This window comes from Rhinopithecus bieti, unplaced genomic scaffold (genome assembly GCF_001698545.2).
Source record: "Rhinopithecus bieti isolate Rb0 unplaced genomic scaffold, ASM169854v2 scaffold_39705, whole genome shotgun sequence".
Classification (NCBI taxonomy): domain Eukaryota; kingdom Metazoa; phylum Chordata; class Mammalia; order Primates; family Cercopithecidae; genus Rhinopithecus; species Rhinopithecus bieti.
This window is the reverse complement of record NW_016816813.1, coordinates 296,452-310,506: the sequence shown is the minus strand read 5'-3', so window position 1 is coordinate 310,506 and position 14,055 is coordinate 296,452. Positions and strand designations below refer to the sequence as shown.

Below are 14,055 nucleotides of genomic sequence, written 5' to 3'. Positions count from 1 at the left end.
TTTTTTACCTTTTGCTTCTTCCTTTGTCTCCCTTTAGGTTGGATTGTTTTATTTTTATCTTTTAATAATAACACCTCTTTCTGTATTCTTTTGTTTCCTCTGTTTGTATTGCCCTAAAATTATACAGTGTTGTGGGGTGTTTGTGCGTGTATGAGGTGTGTATTTCCCTCTTATCCTCTGCCTTCTGCCATGTGAGGATGCAGCAAGAGGGCTCCTACCAGATGCCAAATGCTGGTGCCCTGGTCTTGGACTTCCCAGCCTCCAGAACTTCGAGAAATCTCTCTTTTTTATAAATTACACTGTTGCAGGTATTTTGTTGTAGCAGCACAAAGCAGACTAAGGCAGGTTCTCTAGTTGAATTGTCCACCCTCTACCCCTAAAGGGAAGGAAGATTAAGAAGAAGAATTAATATATAGGTATCTGTAGACACATTGTCTATATAATGAAGTGTGTAGTAAGATATAATGAAGTGTTAATGAAGTATGAAGTAAGTAATCTCTTTGAATCAGGTAGCACTTCTTGCTTTTTTCCAGCATTCTCTGCAGCATCTTTCACATGTTAGGCACTTAATGCTTGTTTGTAGCATGGAGTCCTTTTCTTCAGTTGAGCCTCTTCCAAGGCATTCATTGACAGCACTTTCATCCCTAGTATCAAAATAATAAAATGTAGTTCTTCCTCAACGCATTATGATCAGAAACATCTATGATTTTTGTTTTAATAAACCAAATTTTTAAAACTTACTTTTCAAGCTAGGAGTGTTTTGCCATAGGACAAAAAAGTATCTCTATTAAGCAGGTAGCAGATCATCAATCTCTGGACATTTTTTCCCCTCCAGAAGGCTGTTGCTGTTTTTGACTTCTTCTTTTAGCTTGCCTGCTGGCTGTTAGAATAGAGGTGACAGACGGTCTTGATATACTGTTGGGCAGAGAATCTGCTCGTTTTTATTTGGCATAACAAATGATTGAAAACAGTGATATTTTGTTACAGTTCTAATAAGGCCAACATGGTGGTGATTCTTATGGTGCATAAATTCTAGGCTCTAGAAACAAGTGCCTTAGTAAACTGGGCACTGTAAATGTCCCTGGACTATATAAGAAGAAATTTCTTGGCACTAATGTGCATGAAATAGATATCACTCATTGCAACTTTTGGAAACGTGCGTAAATTAGGATGAAGCTAATATTTTCAGGGATTATCTGTCTTGGTGCCATTTTCCTTCCTATTGGTCTGTTCTCTCTCTACTTCTCTCATTGCTAGACTGAGTGAATCAGTTTCTCAATGACAACCATAAGGCATGCCTACACCTAATAATTCTCACCCAAGTTTGTTTTTAAAATTAAAATGGCATATTTCCTATTACATCTTTGGGTGATCACGATTAGCATAATTCTTCTACCTGCATGCATTTTCATATGTACTGATTTTTGTCATGGGAAGGAACAAAGCAGAGGAATGTTTTCTTCCTTGCTGTGATACCTAATTTTGGAAGGTACACTAATTTCAAAATGTTTGATGTAGGAAATGGTTGCATATTCCAAAAACACTTAGCATGAACTTACTAAATAATGCTCTCTCCTGTGGTTTGGATCAGCATTGTTTTGTTTTCTTTGCATCTTTTCATCTATCTGAACTGTCTTTTACTTGCTGACATATTCATAAAGCAGAATTTTGCAAGTCGAAGAGTAGGTAAATTACTTTTAAAGTTCTGTATTTTTACCCCCCACTCAAATCTTCTGAGACCGAACTTTTTTTTTTTTTTTTAAAGGAATCTATGAAAATCTGGCTTTCAGTGAGTCTTACTTTCTTTTTTACTATTTCCTATTAAGGGTTTTTTAGGTTGGCTGAATTTTACTGTACTTACTAATACGTGTTTTAGTAGCTATTGAGCCATTTTATTTAATAGCTTGAATAAACTTGGTTATTGAATCTTTTTAGAAATACTTATTTCTAATCCTCTCTCTTTCATAAAAAGGAGGGAAGAAGAGGTATTTTATTGTGCAAGACTATGCTATCAATATCCTGGAGCCCACCTATCTAGTTTCCAGTGTGTCTGCTAGCACCAGCTTAACTAACCAGACTTATAATGAGTTTGTAATTAATTGATTAGGTATGGCATACCGAGTTACTTCTTTTCCCTGCCTACCTCAAGCCCCATTACCCCTGTTTTATGACAGAAATTTCAGATTTCTTTGGCTTTTCTGATTTATTTGCTGACAAAAGAGATTTTTTCTAGGTTTCAAGAATTATGCAGAGTCTGAGATTCTACCCTACTTGTAGGTTAACATATTAGCCTGCCACACTTTCTTATGTTGCTGGACAACTCATGGCACAGCAGGCAGTATAAGCTTCAAGTTTGTATTGGTTCCCCTGCCCGTCAAGTCCCACAGGGGCCACATGGAGACAGGCCTGGGTTGGTGCTCTCCACAGAGTGGGTTTGTGTTCTAGGTGTACAAGCTCAAGCTCAGGAGACCGCTATTGTTATTAAAAGGCTGCTGGCAAACCTGGACAACTTTTGCCCCTGAGGGAGAAGCTTTCTTTATTCTGGTCAGGAAACAATTCTGCCCACCTCCCCCCACAGGGAGACACTATTTGTCTCTCCTAAGGCTGTATGCTATCCAGACATCCATAAAATAGTGTGGAAAAGTTGCTGACACAAGATGTACAGAAACATGAGGGGCACATGGATAATGGCTTCCCAAAGGTAGGTAGTAGCAAAACATAGAACTCTTTCCATTTTTCTGTTTTTGTAGGCTTCTCCCAAATGAGAAAAGTTACTTTAAATGATCAACATGAATTCCAGAGAGACACAGATTCCTCCATGTGAAAGTCATTGCTTTTGTTTTATAAGACCCTAAATTAGTGGGCAGTTAACTTTTCTGGGGCTAAGTACTCCAAAGTGTGCTTTCTGAACAATCTGTGCTTACTGCTGTTAAAGCACTCAGCATACTGCTGTCACACCTGTTTTTCCCACTATACTATATACCTTTATGAAGGTAAGGAATATATATTATTCATTTTTTGGGTTATCTGTGAGGTTTGCCTGTCATTATAATACATTCTTAGTAGCTGGCTATTGAGTGTAATGAATGAGTAAATGATTAGAAGTTTTTCAATTCAAATCTGGTTCTTCTTTTATCTTTGCTTATTCAGATTCCTTATCCCAATTTGAGTCTGTACCATCTGGTAGAAAAAGTATCAGGAATACAAAGGATTAGTAAATACTGGTTTTCTGAATGGGTTAAGCTTAGATAGACTCCTGTGTTAGTTTTGAAAAGCTGGTCAGATGCCGAGTAAGTATCTTGTGTGAAATCATTCCTAAACCTAAATTAATCCACCCATCATCCTTTTCTTTTCAGATTGCTTTGATCTCTAGGACCCGTTTTCTTTGTATGGTCCTCTTATGTCATCTTAAATTTTAGGTTTTAGGGTTTTGTTTTGTTTTGTTTTCATGAGTAGTTTTGGCTACCCACCTTCTTTTTTTGAAAACATTTGGGTTTAGTGTTATATGTGCAGATTTGTTACATAGATAAATTGCATGTCATAGGGGTTTGGTTTACAGATTATTTCATCACCAGGTGATAAGCATAGTACCTGATAGGTAGGTTTTTTTTTTTTTTTACCCTCACCCACCTTCCTGTCTCTACCCTCAAGTAGGCCCCTGTGTCTCTTGTTCCCTTCATGGTCATATGTACTCAGTGATGTTTAACTTGCACTTAAAAGTGAGAACATGTGGTATTTGGTTTACTGTTCCTATGTTAGTTTGCTTAGGATAATGGCCTTTAGCTCCATCCATGTTGCTACAAGGGACGTGATTTCTTTCATTTTTTATAGCTGTGTAGTATTCCATTGTGTATGTATACCACATGTTCTTTATCCAGTCTACCACTGATGAGCATTTAGGTTGATTCCATGTCTTTGCTGTTGTGAATAGTGCCACAGTGTATGTATGTATGTATGTGTCTTTAGGCTATAATATTTATATTCCTTTGGGCATATACCCAATGATGGGATTGCTGGGTTGAATGGTAATTCTGCCTTGAGTTCTTTGAGAAATAGCCAAACTGCTTTTCACAGTAGCTGAACTAATTTACCTTCCCACTAGCAGTATATAAGTGCTCCCTTTTCACCACAACTTTGCAGTGTCTGTTATTTTTTTGACATTTTAATCTTCATTTCGACTGTGTGAGATGCTATCTTATTGTGGTTTTGATTTGCATTTCTCTAATGATTAGGGATGTTGAGCATTTTTTCATATGCTTTTTGGTCACACTATGTCTCTTTGAAAAGTGTCTGGTCATGTCCTTTGCCCACTTTGTAACAGAGTTGGTTTTTGCTTGTTGATTTAAATTCCGAATATTAGACAATTGTTGGATGCATGGCTTGTTAATGTTTTAGTTATCTTCCAGGGTTTTCATAGTTTCAGGTTTTACATTTAAGTCATTAATCTATCTTGAGTTGATTTCTCTTTATGCTGTAAGAAAGGGGGTCCAATTTCAGTCTTTTGCATATGGCTAGCCAGTTATCTCAGTACCATTTATTGAATAGAGAATCCTTTCCCCATTCATTGTTTTTGTCGACTTTGTGAAAGATCAGATGGTTGTAGGTGCATGGCCTTATTTTTGGGCTCTCTCTTCTGTTCCATGAACGTATGCATCTGTTTTGGTACTAGTACCGTGCTGTTTTGGTCACTGTAGCCTTGTAGTATAGTTTGATGTTAGATGATGCCTCCTACTTTATTCTTTTTGCTTAGGATTGCCTTGTCTATTTGGGCTATTTTTTTGGTTCCATATGAATTTTAAAGTAGTTTTTTCTAATTCTGTTAAGAATATTAGTGGTTGTTAGTTAGGAATAGCATTGAATCTGTAAATTGTTTTGGGCAGTCTGGCCATGTTAATGTTCAGTCTTCCTATCTGTGGGGATAGAATGTTTTTCCATTTATTTGTGTCCTCTCTGATTTCTTTGACCAGTGTTTTGTTTTTCTCTTTGGGGAGATCTTCCACCTCCCTGGTTAGCTGTATTCCTAGGTATTTTATTTTTGTGGCTATTTCGAACGGGCTTGCATTCTTGATTTGATTCTCAGCGTGGTTGTTGTTGGTGTATAGGAATGCTACTAGTTTTTATAGATTGATTTTTGTATCCCGAAAGTTTGCTGAAGTTAATCAGATCAAGGAGCTTTTGGACAAAGACTATGGGATTTTCTAGGTATAGAATCATGTCATCTGCAAACAGGGATAGTTTGACTTCCTGTCTTCCTATTTGGGTACCTTTTATTCTTTCTCTTGACTGATTGCTCTGGCCAGTACTTCAAAGAGCTAGAAAGATATCAAATTAGTAACCTAGTCATCACAACTAGAGGAACAAAACCAAGAGCAAACCAACCCTAAAGCTAGAAGAAGAAGACAAAAAATAAAATTAGAGCAGAACTGAAGGAAATTGAGACACAATAAAACCATACAGGCTGGGTGCAGTGGCTCCTGCCTGTAATCCCAGCACTTTGGGAGGCCAAGGTGGGTGGATCACCTGAGATGAGGAGTTCAAAACTAGGTTGGCCAAAAGTGGTGAAACCCTGTTTCTACTAAAAATACAAAAACATTAGCTGGGTGTGGTGGTGTGTGCCTGTAATCTCAACTACTTGGGAGACTGAGGCAGGAGAATTGCTTGAACCTGGGAGGTGGAGGTTGCAGTGAGCAGAGATTGCGCCACTGCACTGTAGCCTGGGTAGCAAAGTGAGACTCTGTTTCAAAAAAAAAAAAAAAAAATGCCAAGCACGGCGACTCACGCCTGTAATCCCAGCACTTTGGGAGGCCAAGACAGGCGGATCATGAGGTCAGGAGTTCGAGACCAGCCTGACCAACATGGTGAAACCCTGTCTCTACTAAAAATACAAAAATTAGCTGGGCGTGGTGATGTGCACCTGTAATCTCAGCTACTCGGGAGGCTGAGGCAGAAGAATCACTGGAACTTAGGAGGTGGAGGTTAAAGTGAGCTAAGATCGTGCCATTGCACTCCAGCCTGGGCAACAGAGTGAAATTCCGTTTCAAAAAACAACAACAACAAAAGCAAAAGATCAGTAAATCCAGGGGTTGCTTTTTTGAAAGAACTGATTAGATCAATAGACCACTAGTTAGACTAATAAAAAAGAGAGAAGATACAAATAAACACAATCAGCAATGACAGAGAATGTTGCCACTGACCCTACAGAGATTCAAAAAACCCTTAGACTATTATGCACACCTCTGTGCACACAAACTAGAAAACCTAGAAGAAATGGATAAATTCCTGGAAACATACATCTTCCTGGTATTGAACCAGGAAACAATTCAATCCCTGAGGAGACCAATAATGAGTTCTTAAATTGAATCAATAATAAAAAGCCTACTAACCAGAAAAAGCCCAGTACCAGATGAATTCACAGCCAAATTCTACTAGATGTATGAAGAAAAGCTGTTACCATTCTTGCTGAAACTATTCCAAAAAATTGAGGAGAAGAGATTTCCTCCTTAATTCATGAGGCCAGTATCATCCTGATACCAAGAGCTGGTTGAGACACAACAAAAAGAAAACTTCAGGTCAATATCCTTGATGAACGTAGATGTAAAAATCCTCAACAATATACTAGCAAACTGAATCCAGTGGCACATCCAAAAGCAAATCTGCCACAATCAAGTAGGCTTTATCCCTGGGATGCAAGGTTGGTTAAACATATGCTAATCAATAAATGTTACCCATCATATAATCAGAACTAAAAGCAAAAACTACATGGTTATCTCAATATATTCAGAAAAGGCTTTCAATAAAATTCAACATCTCTTGATGTTAAAAATCCTCAAACTAGGCATTTAAGGAACATACTTCAAAATAATAAGAGCAAGCTTTGAAGAACCCACAACTGATACCATACTGAATGGACAAAGGCTGGACGCGTTCCCCTTAAACTTGAGTAAGACAAGGATGCTCTCCCTCACCACTCCTATTCAACATACTACTGGAAGTTCCACTTTCTTTTAAATATGCTTGGAAAAATTGACTTCTGTATTGAACTATTAGTAATTTTATTTTAGAGTGAGTTCACTGTAGAGATCATTGAGATCCCAGTGCTGTCCCACACTTAGGTTTTGGAACTAAGTGTTTATATGGTTTTGCGTAGGGTAAGATAAAGGATGTGCATGCTGATTACCATTGCCAGAAGACTTTGCAAGACCTTTTTCTATGGCTGTGTACTTCTTCAGCTTGAAAATAACCTTGGTAGAGGGAGTGGCAAATGGAAGCAGGTGTCCCATTTTCAGTGCCAGCGCAAGTGCTCCTACACACACACAATGCCACTTGAGCCGTGTTGTCCCCATAAGTGAGAATCTTGGAGAAGCAATATAAAAACTGCCAGGTAATATTTGTGTTCCTTTTGAGACATTTAAGTAAATTTAGTAATCAAAATTATATAGTTATTTTTAACCAGAAATGAAAGTAGGCTTTTTGGCAGGCCTATGTGTTCACATCTGTGCTGGGTTTATATGTTCTTGCCAACAGTGTACTTAGTAGTATAACAGAGAAAAATGATTCATAAGCTTTTTCAAATTGAGACCTACAACTCATTTATATTTATATTCCCATTAATATCGTTAATATGAGTGGCTTTATATAGTTTTCTAGGAATCCCTCACTGTAAGTTGAGAGAGAGGGTAGTCTCGTCACAGGAAGCATTTCTTCCATGGTATCCATATATTGAGTTGCATACCTTGTATGAAATGTAAAACCTTAGCAGATGCCTAAAAATGATTATTTAATGAGGCCATTTATGTCCCTGGTTTCTCAGGTTGAAAGATCCTGCTGGACTACTTAGAGCACCAACTGTATTCATAGTCTGTTGAGATCTCTGTTAAAAAACAAAAAACAACAATCCACAGCCACTTCAGGGACTCGTTTATTCTTCCAGTGAAAAGTCCATAGTGTACACACCCAAAAATCTATCGATGAAAGAATTAAAAATACTATTAAGCCTTTATGCAGAGTGGGTTAGCCTGAGCATTTGGGAGTGTTGGTTGACCTTAAATACCCTCTGCCGTGTCCCCTCTTAATCCCCAATAGTTAACCAAGCGTTCTTTTACTCATTTATTATGGATATATTACTGTCCCAAATATGAAAAAGTTAGACTTGTCAGCCTTCAATAAACTTACATAGTGACACAGGACATTTATGTGGAAATGTTAAGTGAAATGATATAAGATAGCAGTGTAAGAAAGACAATGTAAACTATTTACCTGCAGTAATAAAATATTTTTAATTTGGCCTAGAACTTTGAACTTTGGGGCTAGAGTCTTGGAAGATCTTTCTGGAGTAGTGGAGATTTAGTAAGTGTCTAAGGCTGTATTAGATGTGATAGGTGAAGAAAGAGGGAAAGAGGATATAAGAGCACAAAGTGTGTTGTGGCCAATTTTGGAAGGGTAGAAGAGCTCTGTAGGAAATAGCAAGGGCTAGTGAAACAAGTGAAGGAAAATTTCTTTTTTCCTTTCCTTTTCTTCCCGTTCCCCTTCCCATTCCCCTTCCCGTTCCCCTTCCCGTTCCCCTTCCCGTTCCCCTTCCCGTTCCCCTTCCCGTTCCTCTTCCCGTTCCCCTTCCCGTTCCCTTCCCTTCCTTTCTCTTCCCTTCCCTTCCCTTCTTCCTTTCCTTCTCTTCTTCCTTCCCTTCTTCCTTTCCTTCTCCCTTCCCTTCCTTTCCCTCCCTTCGTCCCTTGCCTTCCTTTCCTTCCGTCTTACTCTGTCACCCAGGCTGGAGTGCAGTGGCACGATCATGGCTTACTGTAGCCTCGACCTCCTCAGTCTCAGGTGATCCTTCCAAGTAGCTAGGACTATAGGTGCTTGCCACCATGCTCAGCTAATTTTTGTATTTTTTGGCAGAGATGGGATTTCGCCATGTTGCCCAGGCTGGTCTCAAACTCCTAGGCTCAAGCAATTCGCGTTGGCCTTCCAAAGTGTTAAGATTATAGGCATGAGCCACCATGTCTGGCTGGAAAATTTCTATTTTATGTTTTAATATTATCCAGTGTTACTACTGTGACCATTTAGTACCATTTAAATATAAATCTGATCATGACCTTAAGTAAATGAAAGTTAATACAGATTCATCTTAAAGCATGACTTCTAAAAGTGAATCTTCCTTTTTATAATTATCTGAAGTCTTAGATACTAAACATTTTAACTAGCCTTAATAGTTTGAATTTTTATCGGCAAGAAGAAAGTAAATTATTCAGATATTGAAGTCTTCTAGACCTTGAGGACCTGGTATGACATAGGGTTAGATATGTTGAAAATGAATGCATCATGTTACTCCATTTTTTTTCTTTTTGTGTCTCTTGTTCCTTTTGATAATAGCTTTTTTGAGATGTAATTTCTATCATACAATTTAGTCATTTAAGGTATGTAATTTAATAGTTTGTAGTATGTTCACAAACTTGTTCAGCCATTACCATGATCAGTTTTAGAATGTTTTTTATCACTTCCAAAAAGAAACTCTACACCCTTTAAGCTATTACCTCACAACCCTCCATTCCCTTCAGACATAAATAACCGCTATTTTCTGTCTCTATAGATTTACTTATTCTAGACATAAGTAAATAATGAGGGCTAATGAAACAAGTGAAGGAAATTCACTTGTTTTCTTCCATTCCCTTCAGACATAAGTAACCAGTGATCTATTTTCTCTCTATATAGATTTACTTATTCTGGACATTTCATATGGAATGACTTCAAATGGAATCACAATAAGTATCTTGTGTGACTGGATTCTTTCACTTAGCATTTTTTTTTTTTAAGTGTCATGTTGTTGCATATATCAGTATTTCATTTCTTTTTTTTTTTTTGAGACGGAGTCTCGCTCTGTCCCCCAGGCTGGAGTGCAGTGGCCGGATCTCAGCTCACTGCAAGCTCCGCCTCCTGGGTTTACGCCATTCTCCTGCCTCAGTCTCCCCAGTAGCTGGGACTACAGGCGCCTGCCACCTCGACTAGTTTTTTGTATTTTTTAGTAGAGACGGGGTTTCACCATGTTAGCCAGGATGGTCTCGATCTCCTGACCTCATGATCCGCCCGTCTCGGCCTCCGAAAGTGCTGGGATTACAGGCTTGAGCCACCGCGCCCAGCCTTCATTTCTTTTTATGGCTGAATAATATTCCATTGTATGGGTATATCACTTCTGTTTATCCATTCATCAGTTAATGGACATTTGGATTGTTTCTATCTTTTTGGCAATTTTGAATAATGCTGCTACAAATATTGTTATACAAATTCCTCAGTGGACATAATTATTTATTTCTTTTGAGTATATACACCTAGGAGTGCAGTTACTGGGTCAAATGATAAAACTTGAACTGTATGTCTATATTTTGGAAGAATTATCAGACTGTCTTCAAAGGGGCTGCACCGTTTTACGTTTCCCACCAGCAGGGTATGAGTGTTTCAATTCTTCTACATCCTCACTGTCACTCATTATCCGTCTCTTTGATTACAGCCATCTCATTAGATAGGAAATAGTATCTTTATGTTTCTGATTTGCCTTTCCCTAATGATCAATAAGGGCCTTATTCTCATGTTGTTTGTGGGTTGGTTGGGTATAGAAAGCATCAGCCTTAAAGATAACAATACCTATTAGCTTGGTTTGCTATAGAAATGTTTTGGGGGAAGGTAATGCAAGGGGCTGTGAGGATAAGATTTGAATCTTGAAGAAAAGAACTTAGCCAAGAATTGTAGTTATACAGGCTTTTTAGCAAGGGGATAATGTAAACAAAGAAAGGCTTGCAGATAGAAATGTATACGTCACATTGTAAGGGACTGGGTGGAATTGTGAACATATATGTAAAGGGGTCTGAACATATATGTAAGAGAATAGCTGAATTTGAATGTGGGTTGTGCTAGATTAAGAGTCCCAGTATATTAATTTGAGCTTGACAGTACAAGCAGGGATCACTTAAAATTTTTTTGTTTAGTGTGATGATATGTGCAATAATATAGAAGTAGAACTTCTATATTATTAAATGAGACATTCAGTTTGGCTCAATTGGCCAGACTGCAGTGATTTTAGTGTGGGATGGAAGAGTTTTGACATGATCATTGCTTATTTTCCATTTCTGTAGGATAGACTGAGGTGATAGCAGTGAATGTAAGAAACATGGAGAGAAGAGTTAATGCCTTAATATTTTCAGACTGCAGATTGTGGGAGCAAAATGTGGCTTCTCCCTTGACAGTCCCCTTAATTTCCGTGGAACTTGTTTACTTACCTGTATACTGCTGATTTCTCTGGCCTAATCCCCATTCTTTTATGCCTCCTATTACTTCCTAGTCTGTCCTTTGGATTGTTAAATTAGTGCCCTTACTGATCTTCTTTCTTAAATCCATCCTCCAGCATAGCTACTGAAATAGTCTTATTTAAATAAACATTTAACCACTACTATTAATGACCTTCCTCTTGCTGGATACATTATGACCCTAAAGTTACTGATTGATGAAATTGTTCTTGTTAGTACCATGTGTATCAAATGTTTTATAGATCCTTGTCTTCCTAGGTACAGTATGTCAGATAGAGACAGACACACACATATACAGTAAAAGTGAAAAAAAATTTGTCTGTGTAGGGACTTTTGATATGGTAAAATAAGCTAATAGACTGATGTACCTGCAAAAAATAATTACAAACTTTGGACACAATATAAAATCTAAGTACTCTAGAGCATGAGCAAAACTAAGCAGATTTTAGAAGGTACTTGAAACTCACAAGAAAAAATTGGCACAGGGAGGATTTTCTGTTTTAGCAACCTGTCCTAAGGATGGGCCACAGTCACAGGGTGGAAAGCTCCTACAGAAAGTATGCAGTCTTTCTGGTATGGGGACCCCAGAGATAGGAAGCTAGGGCGATCATGTCTATCAGAGAATGAGGGGAGACTTCTGAACGAGAGAGAGCGCCAGAGAAGGATAGCTCCAAATTATTATAGGGGACTTTAACTCTCCTTTGTCAGCAAATGATAGAACAATTAGATAAAAAATCAGTAGACATAGAGACATTGGAAATCTGGACAACACTATCAACCATCCTGGCCAAAATGTTATTGTAGAACACCATATCCAATAACTGCAGAATATTCATTCGTTAGTTCACGTGGTATATTCATAATGCACCATATACTGGGTCATGAAATAAGGGTTGAAGACCGAATATACTGATTACAACCGAATTAAAATAGAAATCAGTAAGACATCTAGGGAGACCCCAAGTATTGGGAAATTAGGGTCTGAAGATAGTGTTCTTGCTACTTACCTGTTTTTGGTCAGCTCTTATACTCATGTATTTAATTTTTTTTTTTACAGAAATGGAGTCTTGGCCGGGCGCGGGTGGCTCAAGCCTGTAATCCCAGCCACTTTGGGAGGCCGAGACGGGCGGATCACAAGGTCAGGAGATCGAGACCACCCTGGCTAATCGGGAACCCCGTCCTCTACTAAAGAATACAAAAAAATAGCCGGGCGACGAGGCGGGCGCCTGTAGTCCCAGCTACTTGGGAGGCCTGAGGCAGGAGAATGGCGTGACCCGGGAGGCAGAGCTTGCAGTGAGCTGAGACCGGCCACCGCCACTCCAGCCTGGGCGACAGAGCCAGACTCCCGTCTCAAAAAAAAAAAAAAAAAAAAAAAAAAAAAAAAAAAAGAAAGAAATGGGAGTCTTGTGTCTGTCACTTGGACTAGAGTATGGTGGCACAGTCATAGCTCACTGCAGCCATGAACTCCTGAGCTCAAGTGATCCCCCTGCCTCAACTTCTCAGGCAGCTGGGACTATAGGTACACACTGTCGTGCCTGCCTAATGTTTTTTAAATGTTTTTAATTTACTATTTTTAAATTTTAAAACTTTTATTTTTTTAAATCCTGCTTTCTTGCCTCCCAAAGTGCCATGATTACAGGCATGAGCCACTACGCCTGGCCTAAACTCATTTTTAAATACTGGAGCAGTAGAATAGAGAGTGGGTTGGATATGAGTTACTGACAGCCATAAATATCTAGACAACCATGTCTAGATATATATTTTTATATATATATGTATTTTTTCTTTGATGATCTTGATCTCCTGACCTTGTGATCCGCCCACCTTGGCCTCCCAAAGTGCTGAGATTACAGGCGTGAGTCACCGTGCCCGGCCGCATGTCTAGATTTTTGAAGGCATCTCTATTTTTGAAGTCTAGAGTGGCAATGGAAATAAAAATTCATCATTATGCTCCATTTGTGAAATAGGGATTTGGTACAGGGTACTCTAATTCTCCCAAATAGGTGTTTACACTGTTATTGACGGGAATGTTTTTCAAGGAGTAGGATAGTACTAACATTTATTTCACTGTTCAAGGTTATTAGCTTACTGACAAGATGGTATGTTTTATCAGGTCTAAATTTAAAGTTCTTTTGATACTTAAAGGTCAAGGAGCTGATCATTTTTTGTTATGCTTGAAAGAAATCATACAACTTTCCTATTGAACACTTCCTTTAATTGCTTGGCTTTCTCTACTGACGCTTCTTAGAGGTGTCATTGCTGTGAATTTTTCTGTAAATGTCAATAAATATAGCATCTGTAAGACATAAGTTGGATGAATCACATTTAATGTGTAAAATTTGTCAGTGAAGTTGAATAATTTGTCATGAAAGAAGTCATATCAAAATTAAGTATTTAATGATCATTTAAAGAGTGCAGAATTTTAACTAGTTGTTTATTTTGATTTAAGTAGAATTATTTGCAAACATTATTAAAATGGCCATTTATCCTCTTGTTGCAAAGCTTTTGTTTTGTTATTTAAGAAACTTAGGTAAAACAAGTGTTTAAGAATTGTATTTTACTGAAATTTTACATGTAATTTTTTGGCACTTCTAGTATGATGAGCAATCCTGTAAGTACTCTGTAAAAATGATTTTTGTCTTGGGTTTGTAATTTCCTTTTCTAAGGAAGAAAATGATTAGAATCAAGAAGATCAAAGCTAAAATTAAATTGCAAAATCTGTATAAAGTACAGCTATTGCTTTGAATGTTGTGGTTGTCCTTTG

At 38.0% G+C, this 14,055-nt stretch overlaps 1 protein-coding gene across 1 annotated transcript in view; it reads left to right on the top strand.

Moving 5' to 3' along the window:
• Positions 1 to 14,055, top strand: part of DDX10 (DEAD-box helicase 10) — a 289,327-nt gene that overhangs the window by 77,044 nt on the left and 198,228 nt on the right. The gene's annotated exons all lie outside the window — the stretch shown is intronic.